Source organism: Phodopus roborovskii, unplaced genomic scaffold (assembly GCF_943737965.1).
Source record: "Phodopus roborovskii unplaced genomic scaffold, PHOROB, whole genome shotgun sequence".
In the NCBI taxonomy this organism is placed as follows: domain Eukaryota; kingdom Metazoa; phylum Chordata; class Mammalia; order Rodentia; family Cricetidae; genus Phodopus; species Phodopus roborovskii.
In genome coordinates, this window is record NW_026126407.1 from 60,765,898 (window position 1) to 60,784,686 (window position 18,789).

General features: G+C 40.4%; 1 protein-coding gene and 1 non-coding gene across 2 annotated transcripts in view; both read right to left on the reverse strand.

Annotated features, from left to right (window-relative positions):
* Positions 1-18,789, reverse strand: part of Large1 (LARGE xylosyl- and glucuronyltransferase 1) — a 311,517-nt gene that overhangs the window by 251,257 nt on the left and 41,471 nt on the right. The gene's annotated exons all lie outside the window — the stretch shown is intronic.
* Positions 18,084-18,218, reverse strand: LOC127219884 (small nucleolar RNA SNORA76). Its single transcript, XR_007834315.1, has one exon. It is a non-coding gene; the product is annotated as a small nucleolar RNA SNORA76 (small nucleolar RNA).

An 18,789-nucleotide genomic window follows, 5' to 3' on the forward strand; every position in this document is an offset into this window, starting at 1 on the left:
TCTGAAGAGCACCTGTTATTAGACTGTATTTAAACTCCCTTCTCTGGGCACCTTAGTTAAGGAATCCAGGCATACACAACAGGGATGTGTGGAAGTCTAGGCATTTCTATATTTAGCGTAATGTAAACAAGTCAGGAAGCAATTCTCAAAGTACAAAGGACTAACAATATGTAAATTAACTATAGTTTGCTTAAAATGAGATATTCTGATTGCTTTGGTCTGTTTTGCCATTGCTATACCCAAATATCTTGAGTGACCAGGCAGGGAAACAAAAAAAAAAAAAAATTTCATGCAACAAAATGGCACCACCAACATGGGTTGCAAGAATTTCCATGTTAAACCTGAGAAAAGCTTAAAAAAAAAAAAAAAAAAAAAAGGGGGGGGGAGTCTAAAAACAAAAGAACAACACCAAGCACAGCTTCTTGGTATCAGCATTTTCTCAGGTGGGCTCTGTTTGCTAGAGACAAGCGGAGGCTTGAGGCCCCTTTAAGAGAGGTTTCCTGACACAGCACTTATGGCAAAAAACTACACTGGCCTTTTAAGAGGCCCTGTGCTACCAAATAATTAAATGGTGTGCACAAGCATCTGGTAGCAGCAGAGCCTACATCTCCAAGCCATACAGCATGCTGCATGGCAGATTTAGCTTTTACTCATACAAACAAAAAAGGTTTAAGAGTTGAGATGGTGAACATGGCTCCCAGTACTGGCAGTAAATATACCCCTGCATGTTAGAAAACCAGCAGCTGAAATAGCAACCACTTCAATTTTAGCCATGCTGTTTAGCAGATAAAAGACTCAAGGCTAGTAAAGGCAGATTCAGATGAAGAAAAGCCTCAAAAGGGTTATCAGTGTGTTTAAAAATATATGTAGGCTTGGGGGAGAAAAGAAAAAGGATAAAGTGGTTAAAAAAGAAAAGAGTACCTGGGCATGGTGGCATTTTAATCCTAGCACTTGGGAGGCAGAGGCAGTCAGATCTCCATGATCTCAAGGCCAGCCTGGTCTACAGAGTGAATTCCAGGATAGGCAAAAACAAAGAAAGAAATCCTGTCTCAAAACAAAATAAAAAAACAAAACAAAAACAAATAAAAAAGTGAAAATAAAAGAAATAGATTAATAAAAATAAATGAATAAAAAAGCCATGCAAAGAAACAAAATACAGAGAAAGTCTGAATACTATATGCTATTGTGTTTTCTTTGAATTGTTTGATTGCTGAGGAAAGAGCAAAAGCTAATAACAGACATTTGAATATAAATATTTCAGAATTAATCCAACTTACATATTTTAAAAAAACTTTGACTTCAAAATTTAGGTCTAAGGACAGGTTTTATTTCTACAGAAACTGAAAAGCTGTGAATTCCTTCCAGATTAATATGGTTTGATCAAGCAAGATCCCTACACACCCTCCAAGCAGTGTCCCAGGTGATCCAACATCCAAAACAGTTGAGACAATGAAGCCTTTCAAACTACTATAGCAAGGATTTGGACAGGTTTCTAGGTTTTCTCATGATCTCAATGGTACTGACAGCAGGAAACAATTTACAGAGAACAACACCAAAATTCCCAAATATTGTTTACACATGTTTATATTCTTTAAATGGGGTTGATTATAAATGGTTAATGATCATAGACAATCCCTTTCTAAAGAAAAAAAATGGGAATACAATATAGAAATGAATACATTGGTATGGATTTTGATTTACTGACACAAATTTAAGGTCAATTGTTATAAGCATATTTCTCCTCTTGTTTAGGTATTGTGTTTATACAGCTTATTTAAAAGTATAATGTATAATTAAATACAGTTATATATAGTCATCTATAATAGTCAAAACTTGGGTATACAGAGACATACTTGAAATGGACAGATACTCTTCAAATCTTTCAAAGACCTACAGAATATGGCATTTAAAATGGTTTAGGGTTGTCCATGGCAAAGATACACACCTGCTCCTGGCAACATCAATAACATCAGAAAGGAATATGGGCTTCAAGCAAATGGACATGGAGTTGCTTTCAATATGACAAGACTGGTCATTTGGGCAAGAAACTGCTTTTGCCTGAAAGTTTGAATATATGCTGTCCAAATTGGACATACAGGACCCACAGGAAAGTGACTGTTGAATTTGCCAAAACAAAATGGGATAGTTCTGCAGGATTCCTGCTTCAAGGAAGAGTCTGACAGACATTCTGCAGGACACAGAGAAAAATGACCTAAAACTGTCAATACAGGTGGACAGTTTAAAATTTCCTGCTGCACTGAAAAGTCTGCCAGACACCCTAGGCCTGTAGGCTGAAGATAGATGAAATTTGGGTGAATGTCCAGGCAGGAGGACATCTCAGTCGATTCTAGAGTTTATATAAAATTCTCAGGAGGTCTTTGATGGAGTTGAAGACAGACAGTTATTATGGTTTTCTTTAGTTATGATAAAAGACAAGTCACATATAAGAGTTTAGATTCACAAAGACAGGATCGATGAGAGACTATTTTCTGTAATTTTTGCCAAATGTCAATGGAATAAACATTGTTAACTATAGTTCTTTATAACTATTTTGTTATAAATGTTTTTACTACACTAAATCTAAAACCCTCCTTTTTTTCTATTTCTTTATAAATTTTTATTTAAATTAAAAACAATCTTATTTTACATATCAACACCAGGTTTCTCTCACTCCAGTCCTCCCATGCAGCCCACAGACCCCCCATCACACCACCTTATACACTATCCACAAAGGTGAGGCCTACCAAGGAGGATCATCAAAATCTGTCACATCACTTAGGGTAGAGCTTAGGCCTTCCCAATGTATCTAGGCTGAGAATATCCCTCCATAGGGAAAGGGCTCCCAAAGTCCATTTGTGCACTAGGGATAAATACTAGTTCCACTGCCAGAGGCCCCACAGACTGCACAAGTCTCCCAACTAATAGCCATTTTCAGGGGGCCTAGTCTAGTCTTATGCTGGTTCCCCAGGTGCCTGTCTGTAGTTTGTGATTTCCTACTTGCTCAGTTGATCCTGTTGGGTTACCAAACATGGTCTTGACCCCTTTGTTCATCAAACCTTCCTCTCTACAACTGGCTCCTAGGAGTTCGGCTCAGTGCTTAATTGTGAATCTATGATTCTGCTTGCTTCAGCTACTGGGTGAATGCTCAATGATGACACTCAAGGTAGTCATCAATCTCTTTTAAGAGAATTTAAGGTAGTCTCTCCTCTATTGCTTAGATTCTTAGAGGGAATCATACTTGTGGATCCCTGGACATTTTCCTAGTGCCACATTTCTCAGTAAACCCATAATGGCTCCCTCTATTAATGCATTTCTTTTTTATATTTATTATTGTTTTCTTATTTTACATATTGATCCCAGTTCCCCCTAAGTCCCACTCTCCCATGCACCCTGACTCCCCCTCCAATCCCATCCCCCACACTCCACAGGGAGGGTGATGCCTTCCAGGAGGGATCATCAAAATCTGTCAAGTCATTTGGAGTAGGGACTAGGCCCTCCCTCTTGGCTCTAGGCTAAGGGAGTCTCTCTCCATGGGGAATGTGCTCCCCAAGTCCTTTCTTGCACCAGGGATACATCCTGGTTCCACTGTTGGAGGTCTCTTAGACTGCCCAGGCCTTCTAACTGAGACCCATGATCAGGGGATCTGAGTCAGTATAAAGCTGGTTTCCCAGCTATAAGTCTGGGGTTCCATTAGCTCCCCCCTTGTTCAGGTCAGCTGTTTCTGTGGGTTTCTGTAGCCTGAAAACAATGTTTTTATTTAGACAGAAAAGAGCAGATGATGCGGAAAGTCCTTTTGTATATAAGTTTTTTCTTACTGGTTGATGAATAAATCATTGTTTGGCCAATAGAGGCAGGAAGATAGGCAGGACTAGGAGAATGTCTCTCGGCAGTCTTCAGTAAGCCAAGACCATGCGGAAATACATAGATTTATAGAAATGGGTTAATGAGCCAGTCAATAAGATACCCTAGCCATGATGGTGGATAAGTTAGTTGTTGACCTCACTATCCGGGAAGGGCATTTATGGTAGCCTTTCCACGATTGCTCAAATGGTTAGTTGGAGTCAGTCTTGTAGGTCTATAGACCTTTCTTTAGGTTCAGTTTCCTCTTCAAACCAATAATGGCTGCCTCTCTTATGATCTCTGTATGTCTGTCTCTGTCTCTCTGTCTCTGTCTCTGTCTCTCTCTCTCTCCTCTCTCTCTCTCTCTCTCTCTCTCTCTCTCTCTCTCTCTCTCTCTCTCTCTCTCTCTCTCTCTCTCTCTCTCTCTCTCTCTCCCTGGAGCCCTCATCTAGTACCTGTTGGAAACAGAAGCAAACACCCATATCTAAACACTGAGTCGAACTAGAATCCAGATGCAGAGGGAGAGAAAAAGACCAGGTTGCAGAAACACATAAAGACAGCTAACTGGAACAAGGAAGAGCTAATGGGCTCCCAGACTGATAGCTGGGAATCTAGCATGGGACTGACTCAGGCACCCCTGAATATGGGTCTCAGCCAGAAGGACTGAGCAGTCTAAGGGACCTCAGACAGTGGAACCAGGATATATTCCTGGTGCACAAAAGGACCTTGTGGACACATCCCCCATGGAGGGATACTGCCTTAACCTAGAGACAGGAGAGAAGTTCTTGCCCCTACTTCAAATGACTTGACAGCGCTACATGACCCCACCTGGATGGCATTGCCCTACATGTGGAATTGGGGTGGGGCGATGGGAGGGGAGGGTGGTCAGGGTGCATGTGAGGGGGCAGAAAGAGTAAGAGGAAGAGGAGGAGAGAGGGAGGGAGGGGGAGAGGGAACTGGGATCGACATGTAAAATAATAAAATAAAAGAAAAGAAACCCTAGCCATTGGCTAACAGTTTATTAATATAAAATTTTTGTGTTTATTTTGGATTAAAGGACCTAGCAGGAAAAGAAACTTCCAGCAATAAGTGGAAGTTTTTTTTTTTTTTCCCTAGAAGGGAGGTCTATTTAGTTCTTAGTTTATAGGGAGGCTAAAAGGTCAAGATCAAAGAATTCCACCTGCTAAACCTCTTCTATGGGTCTCCTGGTAATACTATTGCATGCTATGAAAACACAGAGGATATATAAGAGAGTTGAGCCAAGACAAATGGGTAGGAATCAGGTTCCTCTTTTATACCTATGTTCTTCTGAGAGCTACTCAACTGAAAGCAAGATCAGTATGAATCCTTTTGTAAAAGCAGTCATGATACAGCTACCTCTTAACTATCTGGTCCCCTTTCACTACACTGAACCGCAGATCAAGTTTCCAGTTCTTCAACCTGTTTTGACAAAGCTGAATAAGACTGTAACACTGTGCTTCACACACATCTGAACAAAGCAGCATTCTAGTCAGGAGGCCAAGAATTATTCACTGTTTGTTTATTTTTGCAGGTATTACTACAGAAAATTGAAGTTAAAACTTCATACATCCAGATCAATTACTTTGTTACTGAGCTAAACCTTACAAGGTCAGGATTATTCATTGTGGAGAAACTCCTATGGTTGACTTCCCACTAACATCTGAGAATACTGCTGTATATAAAGCTTGGAAATCAGACAGAACTGACTGGAGGTTATGTGGCATTTGTGCGTCAAGCAGCATTATAGGTAATAATCCCATCTAAACAGTATCCCTGTTGAGGGCTGAGTATGGGTCCAACAGACTTAAGTGCCCACATATTTTTTACATGTATGTGTACATACCTGCACATATGTATGTGCACCATCGATATGACTAGTGTCCATGTAAGCCAGAAAGTGGTGCTGGATCCCCTGTAACTGGAGTTATAGGTGGTCATAAGCCACTATATGGATGGACCTTGGTTTTCTATAAGAGCACTAAGTGTTCTTTACCACTGAGTATTTTTTCCATGAACTTTTACAGAACAACAAAAAAAGCAACTTCAAAAAAAGACATGAGTATGTATGCTGCCTTCTCTCTGAGTCTTGATTTTCTCAGCTCTAACAAAAGGCTCATCAGTGGGATTCCATCAGCTTAGGTGACGTACAGACATGAAGTGGAATCAGCAGAGGACCTGGCTCATATTAAGTGTTCAAAAGTTGTTAGATATGCCAATGATACCTATTGACTCATCTAGTGACATGGGGAGTGCATAAATTCACTGAAAACAAAAAAATGTGACAAAACATGTTAATTAAATCATATCATTTTGTCTGTCTATGGGTATCCAAATCTTTATCAGAGGCACTCACATACTCAGTTGATAATATGCTGAATAGCCTCTAGACTCTAGACATATAGCTTCTTCCCAGTAAACTGGAGATTTTGCTCAGCCCTAACTTTCCTCTTTCTCTGTCATAGCGAAGCCAGTAGCACCTCCAAAAGGCATCACAATCTATCCCAAATCCAAACACTTGCCCCACTCTGCTGGAACTATCATGGTATGTATCAACTCTGGCCCTCTGCTAGGAATCAAAGAATTATCCTGCCTGAACACTTAGAATTCTTTTTTACTATTTTTCTTTCACCTTTTCCCCCCACAAGATACTTCTGAGCCTATGAACATAAATATTGCCAGAATTAATAAGAAAAGTAAGATAAGATACCAAGTTGCATAGAACCTAAACAATTATTCATTGTTATATACAATTCAAATTCAACTTGCCATCTTTGACTTTGTCTGATATCCCATTTTGATGGCTTGCTATTGTCAGCTGAAACAAAATTGTATACTTATGAGGATCTGTGAACACCTAAATCACTTGCATCAGCCTAACACTGTTTCTCTGCCTTTTAGTTCTCCCTTGAGCAAGGCCTTGTCTGGCCTTAGGATTGATGCATCTGCCATTGCCTACTCTGGAATATCTTCATGTGGATCTTTGCTTGGTCTCTCTCTCAGCTTCATGCATACCCATTTTCCAAGATGGTCTCTTCAAGAAAGTCTTCCCTCCCTTGCAAAAGCTCCAATTTCCAGCTATCCAATATCTCTTTATCTTGCTTCCAGTAAAGAGTGTGTGCGTGTGTGTGTGTATGTGTGTGTGTGTGTGTGTGTGTGTGTGTGTGTGCATGTGTACTTAGGCTAGAAGACAACTATTACTGTCATTCCTCAGATATCGCCTCCCTTTTTCCCCTTAAGGCAGGGTGTCTCACCAACCTTGAACATTTACCACATGCAAATTTTTAATATGTAGGTTCTGGAAATTTAACTCATGTCCTCAGCACTTTGTCAACCAAGCCTCCTCCTCACTCCTGTTTATTTATTATTTGTTTGTTTTGTTTTAGTTGTGGTTTTACTGTCTATCTCTAGATGAACTCAGACTCACTAAGTAGACTAGGCTAGCCTCATATTCAGAGAAATTTGCTTGCTTTGGCCACATGAATCCTGGGAATAAAGATATGTATGACCATATGCAGCTAGCTTTAGCCCTTATTATTTTTAGGAGACAAATTCTGTCCATTGAAGCCATCAATGAGTCCCCTGAGCTGAGAACACTGGATAGCACATAGGGTGCAAGACAAAAAAAATTCCCTAAAGAATAGGTAGATGCTCATGGAGGGACAAAGAATCTCTACTCTCAGCAAAGTCATGACAGAAGCTGTGCCAGCACAACATATCCAGCAAGTGCTTTTAACTTCACAGTTACATCTTGTGCTGGGCAAAGTGTGGGGCACTAGGAGGAGGAGAGAACACTGGAAAACCAATGTTCCCTCACATGTGGAGGATGGAGGAGGTGGGAGGGAGGAAGACAATCTGTCATTTGTCAGGGAGGACTAATGCCAACATGAATTCCACCCACTGAAAAAGTAAAAGTATTATAATACTAATTTTTTCCTTCTTTTAAAAGAGTCCTTCTATTCATGGTAAATATCACATAGCACACCTACTGACAAATATCATATGCTTATTCTCACCCAAGATCGCTCACTACTTTCTCATTTTTCTGAGGAGGAAGTTGAGACTAAGAAGGGTTAAAAAAAAAAAAAAACTTAATCTAACACAACACTGCTGCATTTCTGGCAACTACAAAGTCAGTAACTAAGGACTGGGAATGTAGCCCAGTGGTGAATCACCTGCCTAGCATCTGCAAAGCCTCAGATTCTATTCCTAACACAGCAAGTAAGCATGTACCACATACATGTATACACACACACAGCACACACACACACACACACACACACAGAGCGAGAGAGAGAGAGAGAGAGAGAGAGAGAGAGAGAGAGAGAGAGAGAGAGGGAGGGAGGGAGAGGGAGAGGGAGAGAGAGAGAAGCAATGCAACACAGAGTCAGCTTATTAGGAATAAATTTAGGTCTTAAGACATGGTGTATCTCTTAATGTCCATCTATAAGAGCATCTGCCTCTTGAAGTTGCAATAAGAAGGCATGGGAGAACACTTACTTTGGGAAGTAGTGCTCAGCACCTGGGCAGATCAGCTATAATTACTCTCACCTCAGTTCTACTAAGACCAAAGGGTTTCCAATGCACTGTTTTAAACCCAGGTTTTGGGCTACACGGTTCCTTTTACTTCCCTAACATTCTCCATCATCCTGGCCAGCACCTGTCCAATTCTTCCAATTCTGGTACAGAAGGTGGACTGACTGCGGCCCCTAGATCTCTCATCCATGTCTCTATTAACCATCTACTGTTTCCCCTTTGTTGACTTCCCCACAATAGCCACCCCCAACTTATAAAAAGTTATATCTTCCCTAAATATTCACCCAAATGTAAAAAGCACTAAATTAACCACAAAGCTTAGAGTTTTAGTAAGTAATTAAAAATTATACTTTTCACAGGGCAGAGAAGATCTGTCTTCTAAACAAGCCTATATTCAGAACTGGGTATCATAGTATAAGCTAGAAGGTTCACTGCCTTAATGTGTGTGCATGCTTATGTGTAATTGAGCATATGTGACTGCATGTCCAGTGCTGAAATGTAACTTTGCAACTTTGCAGAATTTGGAATGGTTAAGTACTCAGCACTAGACATGTGCCACTTGTTTGTTGCATTGGTGGCACATGTACAGCAGGAGGCAGAACATCAGATTACGCCCTAAAGATTACAGAGGGATTGCAGCTTACTGACTCTGTTCAAACTAGGCAATGGAGGCCCTCTGACAATGTATCAGAGAGTTGTGTTCATTCATGAGGGAGACATAGGAATGTTATAAAATTCCAAGTCAAATAAAATCAAAGAGAAATGGCACAAAAAAGTAGCAAAGGGAGGAGGAAGTAGAAGAGGACAAGGAAGAAGTATAAGAATGGAGAAAGTGGAAGAGGAGGGCTAGAGGAGGAGAAAGAGAAAGGGAGGAACCAAGTATGGAACACAGTGAAGAGAGGTGTATTGGTGTATTGGGTATGAAAAAGATAAAAAAGGAACTGGATCACAAGGAGAGAGGCTATATTAATATCCTGTGGACAACAAAAGTATGAGTAAAGGCAAAAAAGGAAAAGAATGGGAACTGTGAAATCTTCCAAGGAGGAATAAATAGAAGTTGTCTTAGGGTTATTATTGTTGTGATAGGAAACCATGATCAAGGAAACTTAGAAGAGTTTAGGCAGGCTTATGGTTCCAAAGGGTTAGTCTATGATGGAAAGCAAAATCATGGTGAAAAGTAGCTGAGATGAAAGATGAGCAAGTAATGAGAGTTTCAGAGAGAGCACTGAGAATAGGACCAGACTTTTGAAACCCCAATCCCGACCCACCTCCAGTGCCACACTAATCATTCCCAAATAGTACCACTAACTGGGAACTGAGGATTCAAACAAATGATCATTCTCATTCAAAACACCACAGAACAATGGTTAGGCAGAAAAATGAGAGAATGGTTGTGGTTTTAAGCCCTTATAATGAACATTCATTGTACTGCACATTCCAGAACTCAGACAAGATGATGCTCAGTAAACAGTGTTGAATATGTCAAGGAAACAGCAAATGCACTGGAGCCCAACCACAAAGACTGACTGAGCATTTGCTCAGACAGAGATGGTGAAGGCAAAGAAGATTTTAGTCACCGTTACTAGTCTCCCAAGCTTTGGCAGTATCCATATCCCCAGGTAACCCTTGGAGAAGGTGGCCTAGAACCCTAACATGCTCTATGTATCTTCTGTCAGAGATCCAACCAATGATATACTAGCCTCTCAGGCACTGAATCTTTGCTGACATTTGGCAAATTCTGATTTTATTTCTTTGATTTTTTTTCCTTAATGTAGGTACTTTGGAGGATTGGTAGTGTCACCTCATACTTTCCTGCCTTCTGCTGATGCACCTGGACATGACTTTTAGAATTCCACTTCCACTAATCCTGTTTTTGATGTTGTTTACTGTATTTCACTGTATACCTTTCTGAGTCATTGCTCTTAGCCTTTCATCATAAATAGAATCTTCTACAACATGAAGATTCTACAACATTTATATAGTACTACAATCTCAAACAATTCTGCAGCATATTTGAGAGAGCCATGACATTCCAAACTCCTTTATGTCTTGGGCCACTATGGGGCATTTGAGTTGCCACCAGCCTGATTCACCTGTATAAACTCTGAGAGGCAAATGAGGACGTCATATACAAGAGGCCCTTCCACACTGACCATGCCATCAAAGCACAGGAGGCTCAGGCTATCCTTTCTGAAGAAGGTGGAGTTTTGTTTAGCATGTTATTAAACTTCTCAAGTTTCAAATGCTATGGCGCCACTCTGCTGACATAAATATCAACAGACAAAGTATATGGTTCCAAGCTCAGGCTTGGTAATGGCTCCTTTACCAAGTCTCGCAGTTTGCCTGATTTTGTGTGGTTTTCAGATGTGTGCACTGCATCTTAGCTCAAAGCCTTCCCATGAATTATGTACAGATTGGATTTGTGGATAATAATATATCCCATTTTTGCTCAAACTCCTACATTTTCTTGTTGGAATGAACTCTGATGGGCACAGTATGTTGACTAATTAATGGCAGAATAGGGATCAAAACCCAGGTCTCTGTGATTCTATTCCAGTGAGATTGAGTCTCTCCCTCTGCTGTGTTCTTCAAAGAAAGATGAGTTGAAAGCCTCATGAACTATTTTGAGGTCACACTCATGTAAGGAAATATTTACCTCCCATGCCCATCTACTAGTACGTTTCTTTCACCCAGGACTGAACTACTGCTTGGGGACAGTATGCCATAGTTCCCTCTGTGATAGAAGAATATTGTGGGCCCTTCTGGGATGACATGACAGACAGGAGTGGGCAAGTCTGCCTGCTGTGGACTATTTCCCACACAGTTGTAGCATAGAAGTGTGTTTAAAGATTAAACTCACTCCACTAAATGGGAGTAGGGGATGACATCTGCAGTACATGCTCATGGTCACCTGCATATAGACAAACCCTCAAATTGGAATTATATATAGAAACACTAGCTGGACACAAGCCAGTCTATGTCACTGATCAAATCTTTACTGAACTTCCATCCAATTAAACCAAAAGCTTCCTTGCTGTTCCTCAAACAACATGAATATCCTTTTGTCAAAGAGGACTTCTGCATCATTAATACACTATTAATAGAGTATTATGATCATCATAGTTCATGTAGCCCAGACTGGCCACAAATGAATTATGTAGCAAATGATGGCCTTGAACTTCTGATTGCCCTGCATCAAGTTGCTGAGTGCTAGGATTACAAGCATGCGTGTACATGCATGCATATATTATACCATGTTGGGTATATGTAGAATTGGGGATCAAACTTATGTGTGTGCTAAGCAAGCACACTACCAACTGAACTACATCCTGATCCAAAATATTTGTACTGTAAGTACCCTAACTTCACCCAGGATTACTAAAATAGCTCTTGCTACAATCTTCAAAAAGAAACTACATTTTTCCCACAATACTGAAGTGATTCAATATTTTATACACACTTGTATAAATGCCTATCTGCTTGTTTCGCACAGGTCTAAGGCTCCAATCAAAAGCCAATCTTCCTATTTAGATGAACACCTGTGGCAAATATTTATCTGAGACCCTGTATATCAAGGCAAACATGACTTTCGTATGTTGACATTAAAAAAAAAAAAAAAAAAAAAAAAAACAACTTTTCTTGCTGACTAAAACATCTCATTCTAGAAGAACTGGAATGAGCAATCTACTGATGGTCAGAAGCCACATGACCATGAGGATGCAGCTAGCACCACTATCACATGCATTGATTTCCATAGTAGGCACTGGAGTCTGCACAAGTTACTTGCCTTGCCTTGGTGATTGAATAAATACTAGGCAGAAGCAATATTAGAAAAGATTACCTGTTCTTTCCCTCATAGTTAGGGAGTATAGTCCATTGTGGCACTGAAGCCATGATGATTGACACTGAAAGTAGTTGGTCTTCCCACCTCTTTCCCAAGTGATTCTCAATCATGTCAAGTTGATGGTCAATATAAACCACCACAGTTGCCTACACAGCAATTCTGTTGGTCAATGCTCTAACTGATATGATCTAGACGCTACTGTTAAGGGTACAGAATCAGATATGGCCAGCAGTATCCCTGAAAGAGAAGCCAGGAATAAAGATGCCTGAGTCACGGCACTCACAGACAGCAATTCCAAGACAGGTGGAGGGAAAGAAGCACAGAAAAGTTGACACTCATCAAATGTATGCCAAAGAGTGAGAGTGAGTGAAACATTTGCACATTTGCCTTTATTTTCCCTTTCATGCGAACATGATTTTATTAAAAAAAAAAAAAAAAAAAAAAAAAAGCATTAAGGTAACTTTAAAGGGGCTCTTTCATAAGCAAAGCAGAAAGATTTCATTGGATAAAATAACATTTTTATACAGTTTATTGAAAAGTCTTTTTTCTTCTCTTAGCATTAAACAAATGACAGTGAATCAAGCAGTCAGCTGCATCGAAAATGAGGAGAAACTAGGGATTAGTTTGTAAAAAGACTCAAAACAAAAATCCAATCAGTTTGATCACAAATAGTTCACTGTTGTTCACCTTTTAATTTATCCCACTGTGTTTACTTCCCAGGTCTATTTTCATCACAGCACATGCTCTCCTGAAGGATAGATGTTCACTAAAGGTTGTCTTAGGGAATTAGCAAAAACTATAGCTTATGAGACATACACAGTCTTGGGCTCATGCAAGACCAGATAATTCAAGAGCTGTAGGCATAGAAGCTGTGATCACAGAAGAGCTGGTGAACAGAAGCTGAGGAGCATTGCTCTAGTATGCACCCTTAGAGCATGTTCTATCCTGCCCCCAAGCTTCATGTTATATGCACTGAGGTTCAAGATGTATAGCATGTGTGGGGAATACATCTAATACCAGCATTTCAGGGATGAAACAAATGAAGAAGAGGTGTAATGAGTTTGAAAAAAAAAAAAAAACTTCAAAATGCAACATGAGATGTCAATACCCCATTCTGTCCAGGGATTAGAAGATTTTTGGTGGAAAGGACACTGGAGCTGAATCTTGCAGAGGAGAATAAATTACATATGCATGCACATTAATGATCTGGCAAATGCACAGAACAGAATAGTGATGGGAGATGTCATTCTGTATGTATGTTTCTCATACTGGTTAATGAATAAAGCACTGTTGGCCAATAGGAAAGCAAGATAGGCGGGACTAGGAGACAAGGAGGAAATAGGAAGTAGTAAGGAGGAGCGAAGATGGAGAGACTGGGGAGATGAGACGCTGGCCCCTTTCCCCGGTAAGAAGACCACGTGCATATACATAGAAATGGGTTAATAATTAAGATAGAGCTAGCCGATAAGAAACTAGTAACTGGCCAACAGGATTATATCAAATCCAGAGTCTCTGTGCAGTATTTGGGGCTGGCGTGACAGCAAGACAAGACCAGGCGGCAGGCGGAAAAAAAACATACTCCTTACAGAATAGAGCAGATTTCAAGATCCATGAGCACAGTAGCCCAGAATCACATCTCTCCGCTAGACCTGATTGGCTCTACAGGCCCTCCTTTTGCTAAGGTTTCACCATGAGAAATAAGAACTGCCACATTGTCATCCTATGAGCATCTCTCCCCTCTGCTTAAGGCCAGTCCTTGCTTATATTTAGAAAAGCAAAAAATAGAATTGCTCAGGCTCAGAAAGGCCACTAAAACCTATTTGGCCACTGAACCCATGTTATTCACCTCCCTGCTTCTTATTGTTTCATGGTGTACCACAGGGACAAGGATACTTAGAGCCTTCACCTAAAGCAAAGATCATGAAACAAAGACAAAAAGTTGGAAACCTCTGACATCACTAAACCAGCACACCACCTACATGGCTACCTGTAAGGAGTATGGGTTTTTCCACCCGCCTCCTCTGGTCTTGTCCTGCCGCCGCACCACCAGCCCCAAATAACACACAGAGACTCTGTATATGGTATTATGCTGTTGGCCAGGTGCTAGTTTCTTATCGGCTAGCTCTGTCTTAATTATTAACCCATTTCTATGTATTTCCACGTGGTCTTAACGAGAGCGGAGGAATGGTGGTTCTGTTCTCTCCAGGCTCTCCATCTTGACTCCCCCTTATCCTGACTCCTCCTTAATACTTCCTCTTCCTCCATGTCTCCTAGTCCCTCCTATCTTCATTTCATTTGGCCAACAGTGCTTTATTCATTAACCAGTATGAGAAACATATATATATATATATATATATATAGGCATCTCCCATCAGCTACCCTCCTGATCAAGAGGAGACAAATGCCCCAATGGCTCAAGCCACTTAACCACAGTGAACATAACCTGTATTCCTTCTATTCCTTCATGATACCATCTATGACTCATTCATCAAGAGCATTAGCATCCCTAGAACTAGTCAGCAAAAACAGATCACTTAGTAATCGTCTGCATTTTGATAGGCCCCAAGTCTATATCAATGTGCTTCCCAGCTTAGGGAACATTAATGGCCATTCAAGTCTTTTTCCCAGTCCCACATATTTGCCTCTAGACTAAGACAGAAATGCATTCTCAAGCTACCCTTCCCTGCATCTTGCTCCTTGTCAGCTTTTCCTACAATGGTAAGAGGGATTTATACCAGTTTATAATTTTACAGCATCTGCTCTGAACAAAGTAATTACCTTCACAGTTCCCTGCTTTTGTTTTCATTACCCTTTCTTCCCTGGATCCCTTACTGTCCTCAGTTCATATGAAGAGCTTTGAAACACATATATGCCACTTCCTAGAAAGCATGTTACATCAACTCTTTTTGCCTCCTTTTTGAATAGCTGGCCAACACAGACTAAGTAAAATAAAAACCAAAAACACGTTTTTCTTTATTTTTTGTGGGTAGGCATATGTGTGGGGGGGTGGTGTGTGGGCAAGCATGTGTACACATGCACATGCACCATTTTTTACTTTGGGCTTTTAAAGGAGAGAAAGACTAAGAAGTGGGGTCTATAGGGACAGAGATCTGGGGAGACCTACGGATGGAGAACTAATATGACAAAATATATAAAAATTTTAAATATAAACTTTAAAAAATATAAATAAACCAATATGCATAAATGACTTATTTTATGAAATGAAAGAAATATAGGCTAAGAAAGTAATTCAAATGATGCAGTGCTTGTCTAGCATGCACAAGGCCCTGAGTTTCATCCCCAAATACTGTATAAACCAGGCATAATTAGTGCAAGCCTCTAATCCTAGAACTCAAGAAATATAGTCAGCAGGTAAGTACAATGTAAGCCTGAACTACATAAGACCTTATCTCAAGAACAAAGAGGAAAGACAGAGAAGAGATAGAGGGAAAAAAAATGTAGCCAGTGGAAAAAATGATGCACTTCATACCCATTCACTAAGTACTGCATGTTAATTCTCTACACCACAGTCTGGCATGGGGACAGACAATTCAGTGTACACTCTGCTACAGTGTAATGTATCTAACATGGAGTTTCTGGTCTTACCTTTTTCATGCTACTTTTCAATCCTGGGTCTGGAAGTCCCCTATACATCTCTCTCTCTTTTTTTTTTTTCCCTATAGCCCAGCAAAAAGCCAGAATCCAGCCACCAACAGGGACATTATTTAGATTACAGGACTTTTTCTGCAGCCATCCTATCTGCAGAACCTCACCAAGTATAGCAAAGAAAAGCAATATAAATGTTAATAGAAACTTGTCTTTTCACTTCTGCTTAGTCTAATCTACTGCAGCCCAACAAAGAGAGAATTGGAGGGTCAGGAAACTAGGGACCCTGAAATGCACAAGTTCAGGCAACTGGAGATCCCAGGATGATATCCAATTTCAGGCCAACAAGGCTCCATGGAAGACAGGACACAGGGTTTCTTGGGGTGTCTCCATGAAGGGACGCAACACAGTGTTCTCATGCTGGGACCTATGTTCCTCAGAGGCCATGAAATACTACCTGCCATGTTTGGTTATGGTGTGTGAAAGAGATATAAGTAGTTATCAGTACCTCTGTCCAAACAGGCAGACAAAGAAACCAAGTAAGTGGCAAGGCAGTGGATGGTACATATTCCTGAAGGGTAGGCTCCAGTTGTTACATGAATAAGAAAGAGATCACAGCCCAGTGATGGTGGCACATGCCTTTAAGTCCAGTAATTGGGAGGCAGTGACAGGTGGATCTCCAAGTTAAGGGCTAGAGAGTTCTACAGAGAGTATTCCAGGTCATTCAAGGCTACTCAGAGAAACTATGTATGTAATGTATGTATGTATGTATGTATGTATGTATGTATGGTTTGTACGTATGTATAAGTATTTAAGTTTTTTTCAAAAGGGTCAATGGGGCAAAGGAGAGTTAGATCAGGGAAATGCAGCCTCACTGAAAAGATGCTGAAGGGTCAACAAACAGTGAAAATGGTGTTACCAAGAGTAAGGTATTCATTACATGCTAATAATACACCACACACACAAAGAGAGACCTGGATGGCAATTTCTACAATATGAATGTTGAATTACTTGATAAAAGGAACTCTGAAAGTGGGATGAGTACCCAAGATGGGGATTTATCCCAAAATAGACTTCATGCCACCACAAATATCCATGTAAGAGAGGTATATAGGGAAGGTTCAAATGAGAGTACATACCATTGTAGCAGAAGGTAGAGCGAGTGGAGAGACAGGCACTGTAGAAAGAAGAAAAGAAAAAAGGACAACCACAAAGCGAGGGATGCTGGTCATAGAAGCTGAGAATAAGGAAAAGGACTCTCCCTATATCTTGGACCTCACACACTGCCTGTAAAAATGATTTTTGAACTTCAAACCTCCAAGAGAGTTATCGAATGTGGATTATTTTCAGCCAGGAAGCATTTGGTAATGTGTGATAGCAGCAACTGGGGAGGGATGAATCCAAGTTCATCAGAGTGTATTTTCAGAAATGTTGAAAGACAATGAAAATTACCATGCAAGCAAAATCTATAATGGAAGGGTCTGTACATTCATTGGCTGTATTTATGGATCCTGATAAAAGACATGAAAGAAATCGACCGGGAGACAATATAACAAGATTGCCCATGGAAAGCACTGTATCTGCTCAATGAACTTCTTAAATCTTAGGAATTATCAGGTGTCAAATTCTGCAATTTATTGACACTTTGTTTCTTTTATTCTAGAGTATATTGATTTTACAGAAAGAGAGAAACCCTGGTGGAATGGGTGATGATCTCATCCCTCCAGATTCCACTTTAATGATTCCAAAGGTACAGCATGTATGGCAGAGCTGCGACCTGGGTGAGCATGTGTACAGACTCAGGAACTGTAGTAGAATTTAAGAATTCTTCCCCAAACACTAACCAGAGAGAACACTGCTGGATGAGAAACAGAACCCAGTATTTCATCTGACTTCAACTCCAGGAAGGGTAAGGTTAACTAATACTTACTGAGGACTCATCTTACAGCTAGACTTCCATGTTTATCCTTCTACAGACTTTGACCATAGCTCTTTCTCAAAGTTCTCTCAGTATTCAGAAATCTGAGCTTTGTAAGACTGAGCCTGACTCCCTGAGCATATAGAGTACGAAACACAATACCCATCAGAGAAACCAGAGATAATCCACTAGCCCACATACCTTCCCACCCAGTGCTAATCTATATTCACAAAGGCTTTTCCAGCACTCCTGACTTGCCCTGTATATTATGACCCATGTTCATACCTCTGAAGTCCACTACTACTTGCTACTCTATGGTCTGAATGTCGCTTGTGGCTAAAGGAATCACTAAGGTAGCACCAAGCAGCCCCGGATGTGAACAAGCTACATCTCCTCTTGCACTGTCTCTAGACCCTGAGGCCACAGGTCAGACACACAGAGGTTATAAGACAGTGCCTTTCTGTCACCAAGGCAAAGGGCCTGAAGAGAGGAGTGGATTTCCAGTACAGAGGGAGGGTGAGGTTGAGCTCAGAGCCAATGTCTTGACACTGGGCAATCACTTGATCTAAAGCAAAAGACAGATCACTGCCTTCAGGATTCCTCAATAACAATATATAGCAAATTGAAAAGCAAAGGCACTTTATGAGCATCTGACACGATACCCTTCAAGCTACAGAGGACTGTGTTCAGTAAAACAGCAAGTACACATAACAGTGCAGTGAAAGGCTCAGTGCTCAGTTTGGCCTATATATCTGACTATGCCCACAGGTCTATTCTAACTCTTCATTTCTTGTTTTAGAAACTGTACTGGGAACTTAATTTTTAAGATAAAAACCACCAATTCTGTAGATATATAAAAAATTATCCAGCTAGTAGAGACTGAAACAGGTGACAAAGGAGGTACCACTAAAAAATCCTGGTAGCCACTTTCTATATCACTGCTCTGTGTCTTTGTTAAATACCCTGTTACTGCCTTCTGAAACCTTTCTTCACTATGCTGCAATATCTCCTTAGCACTCTGTGACTC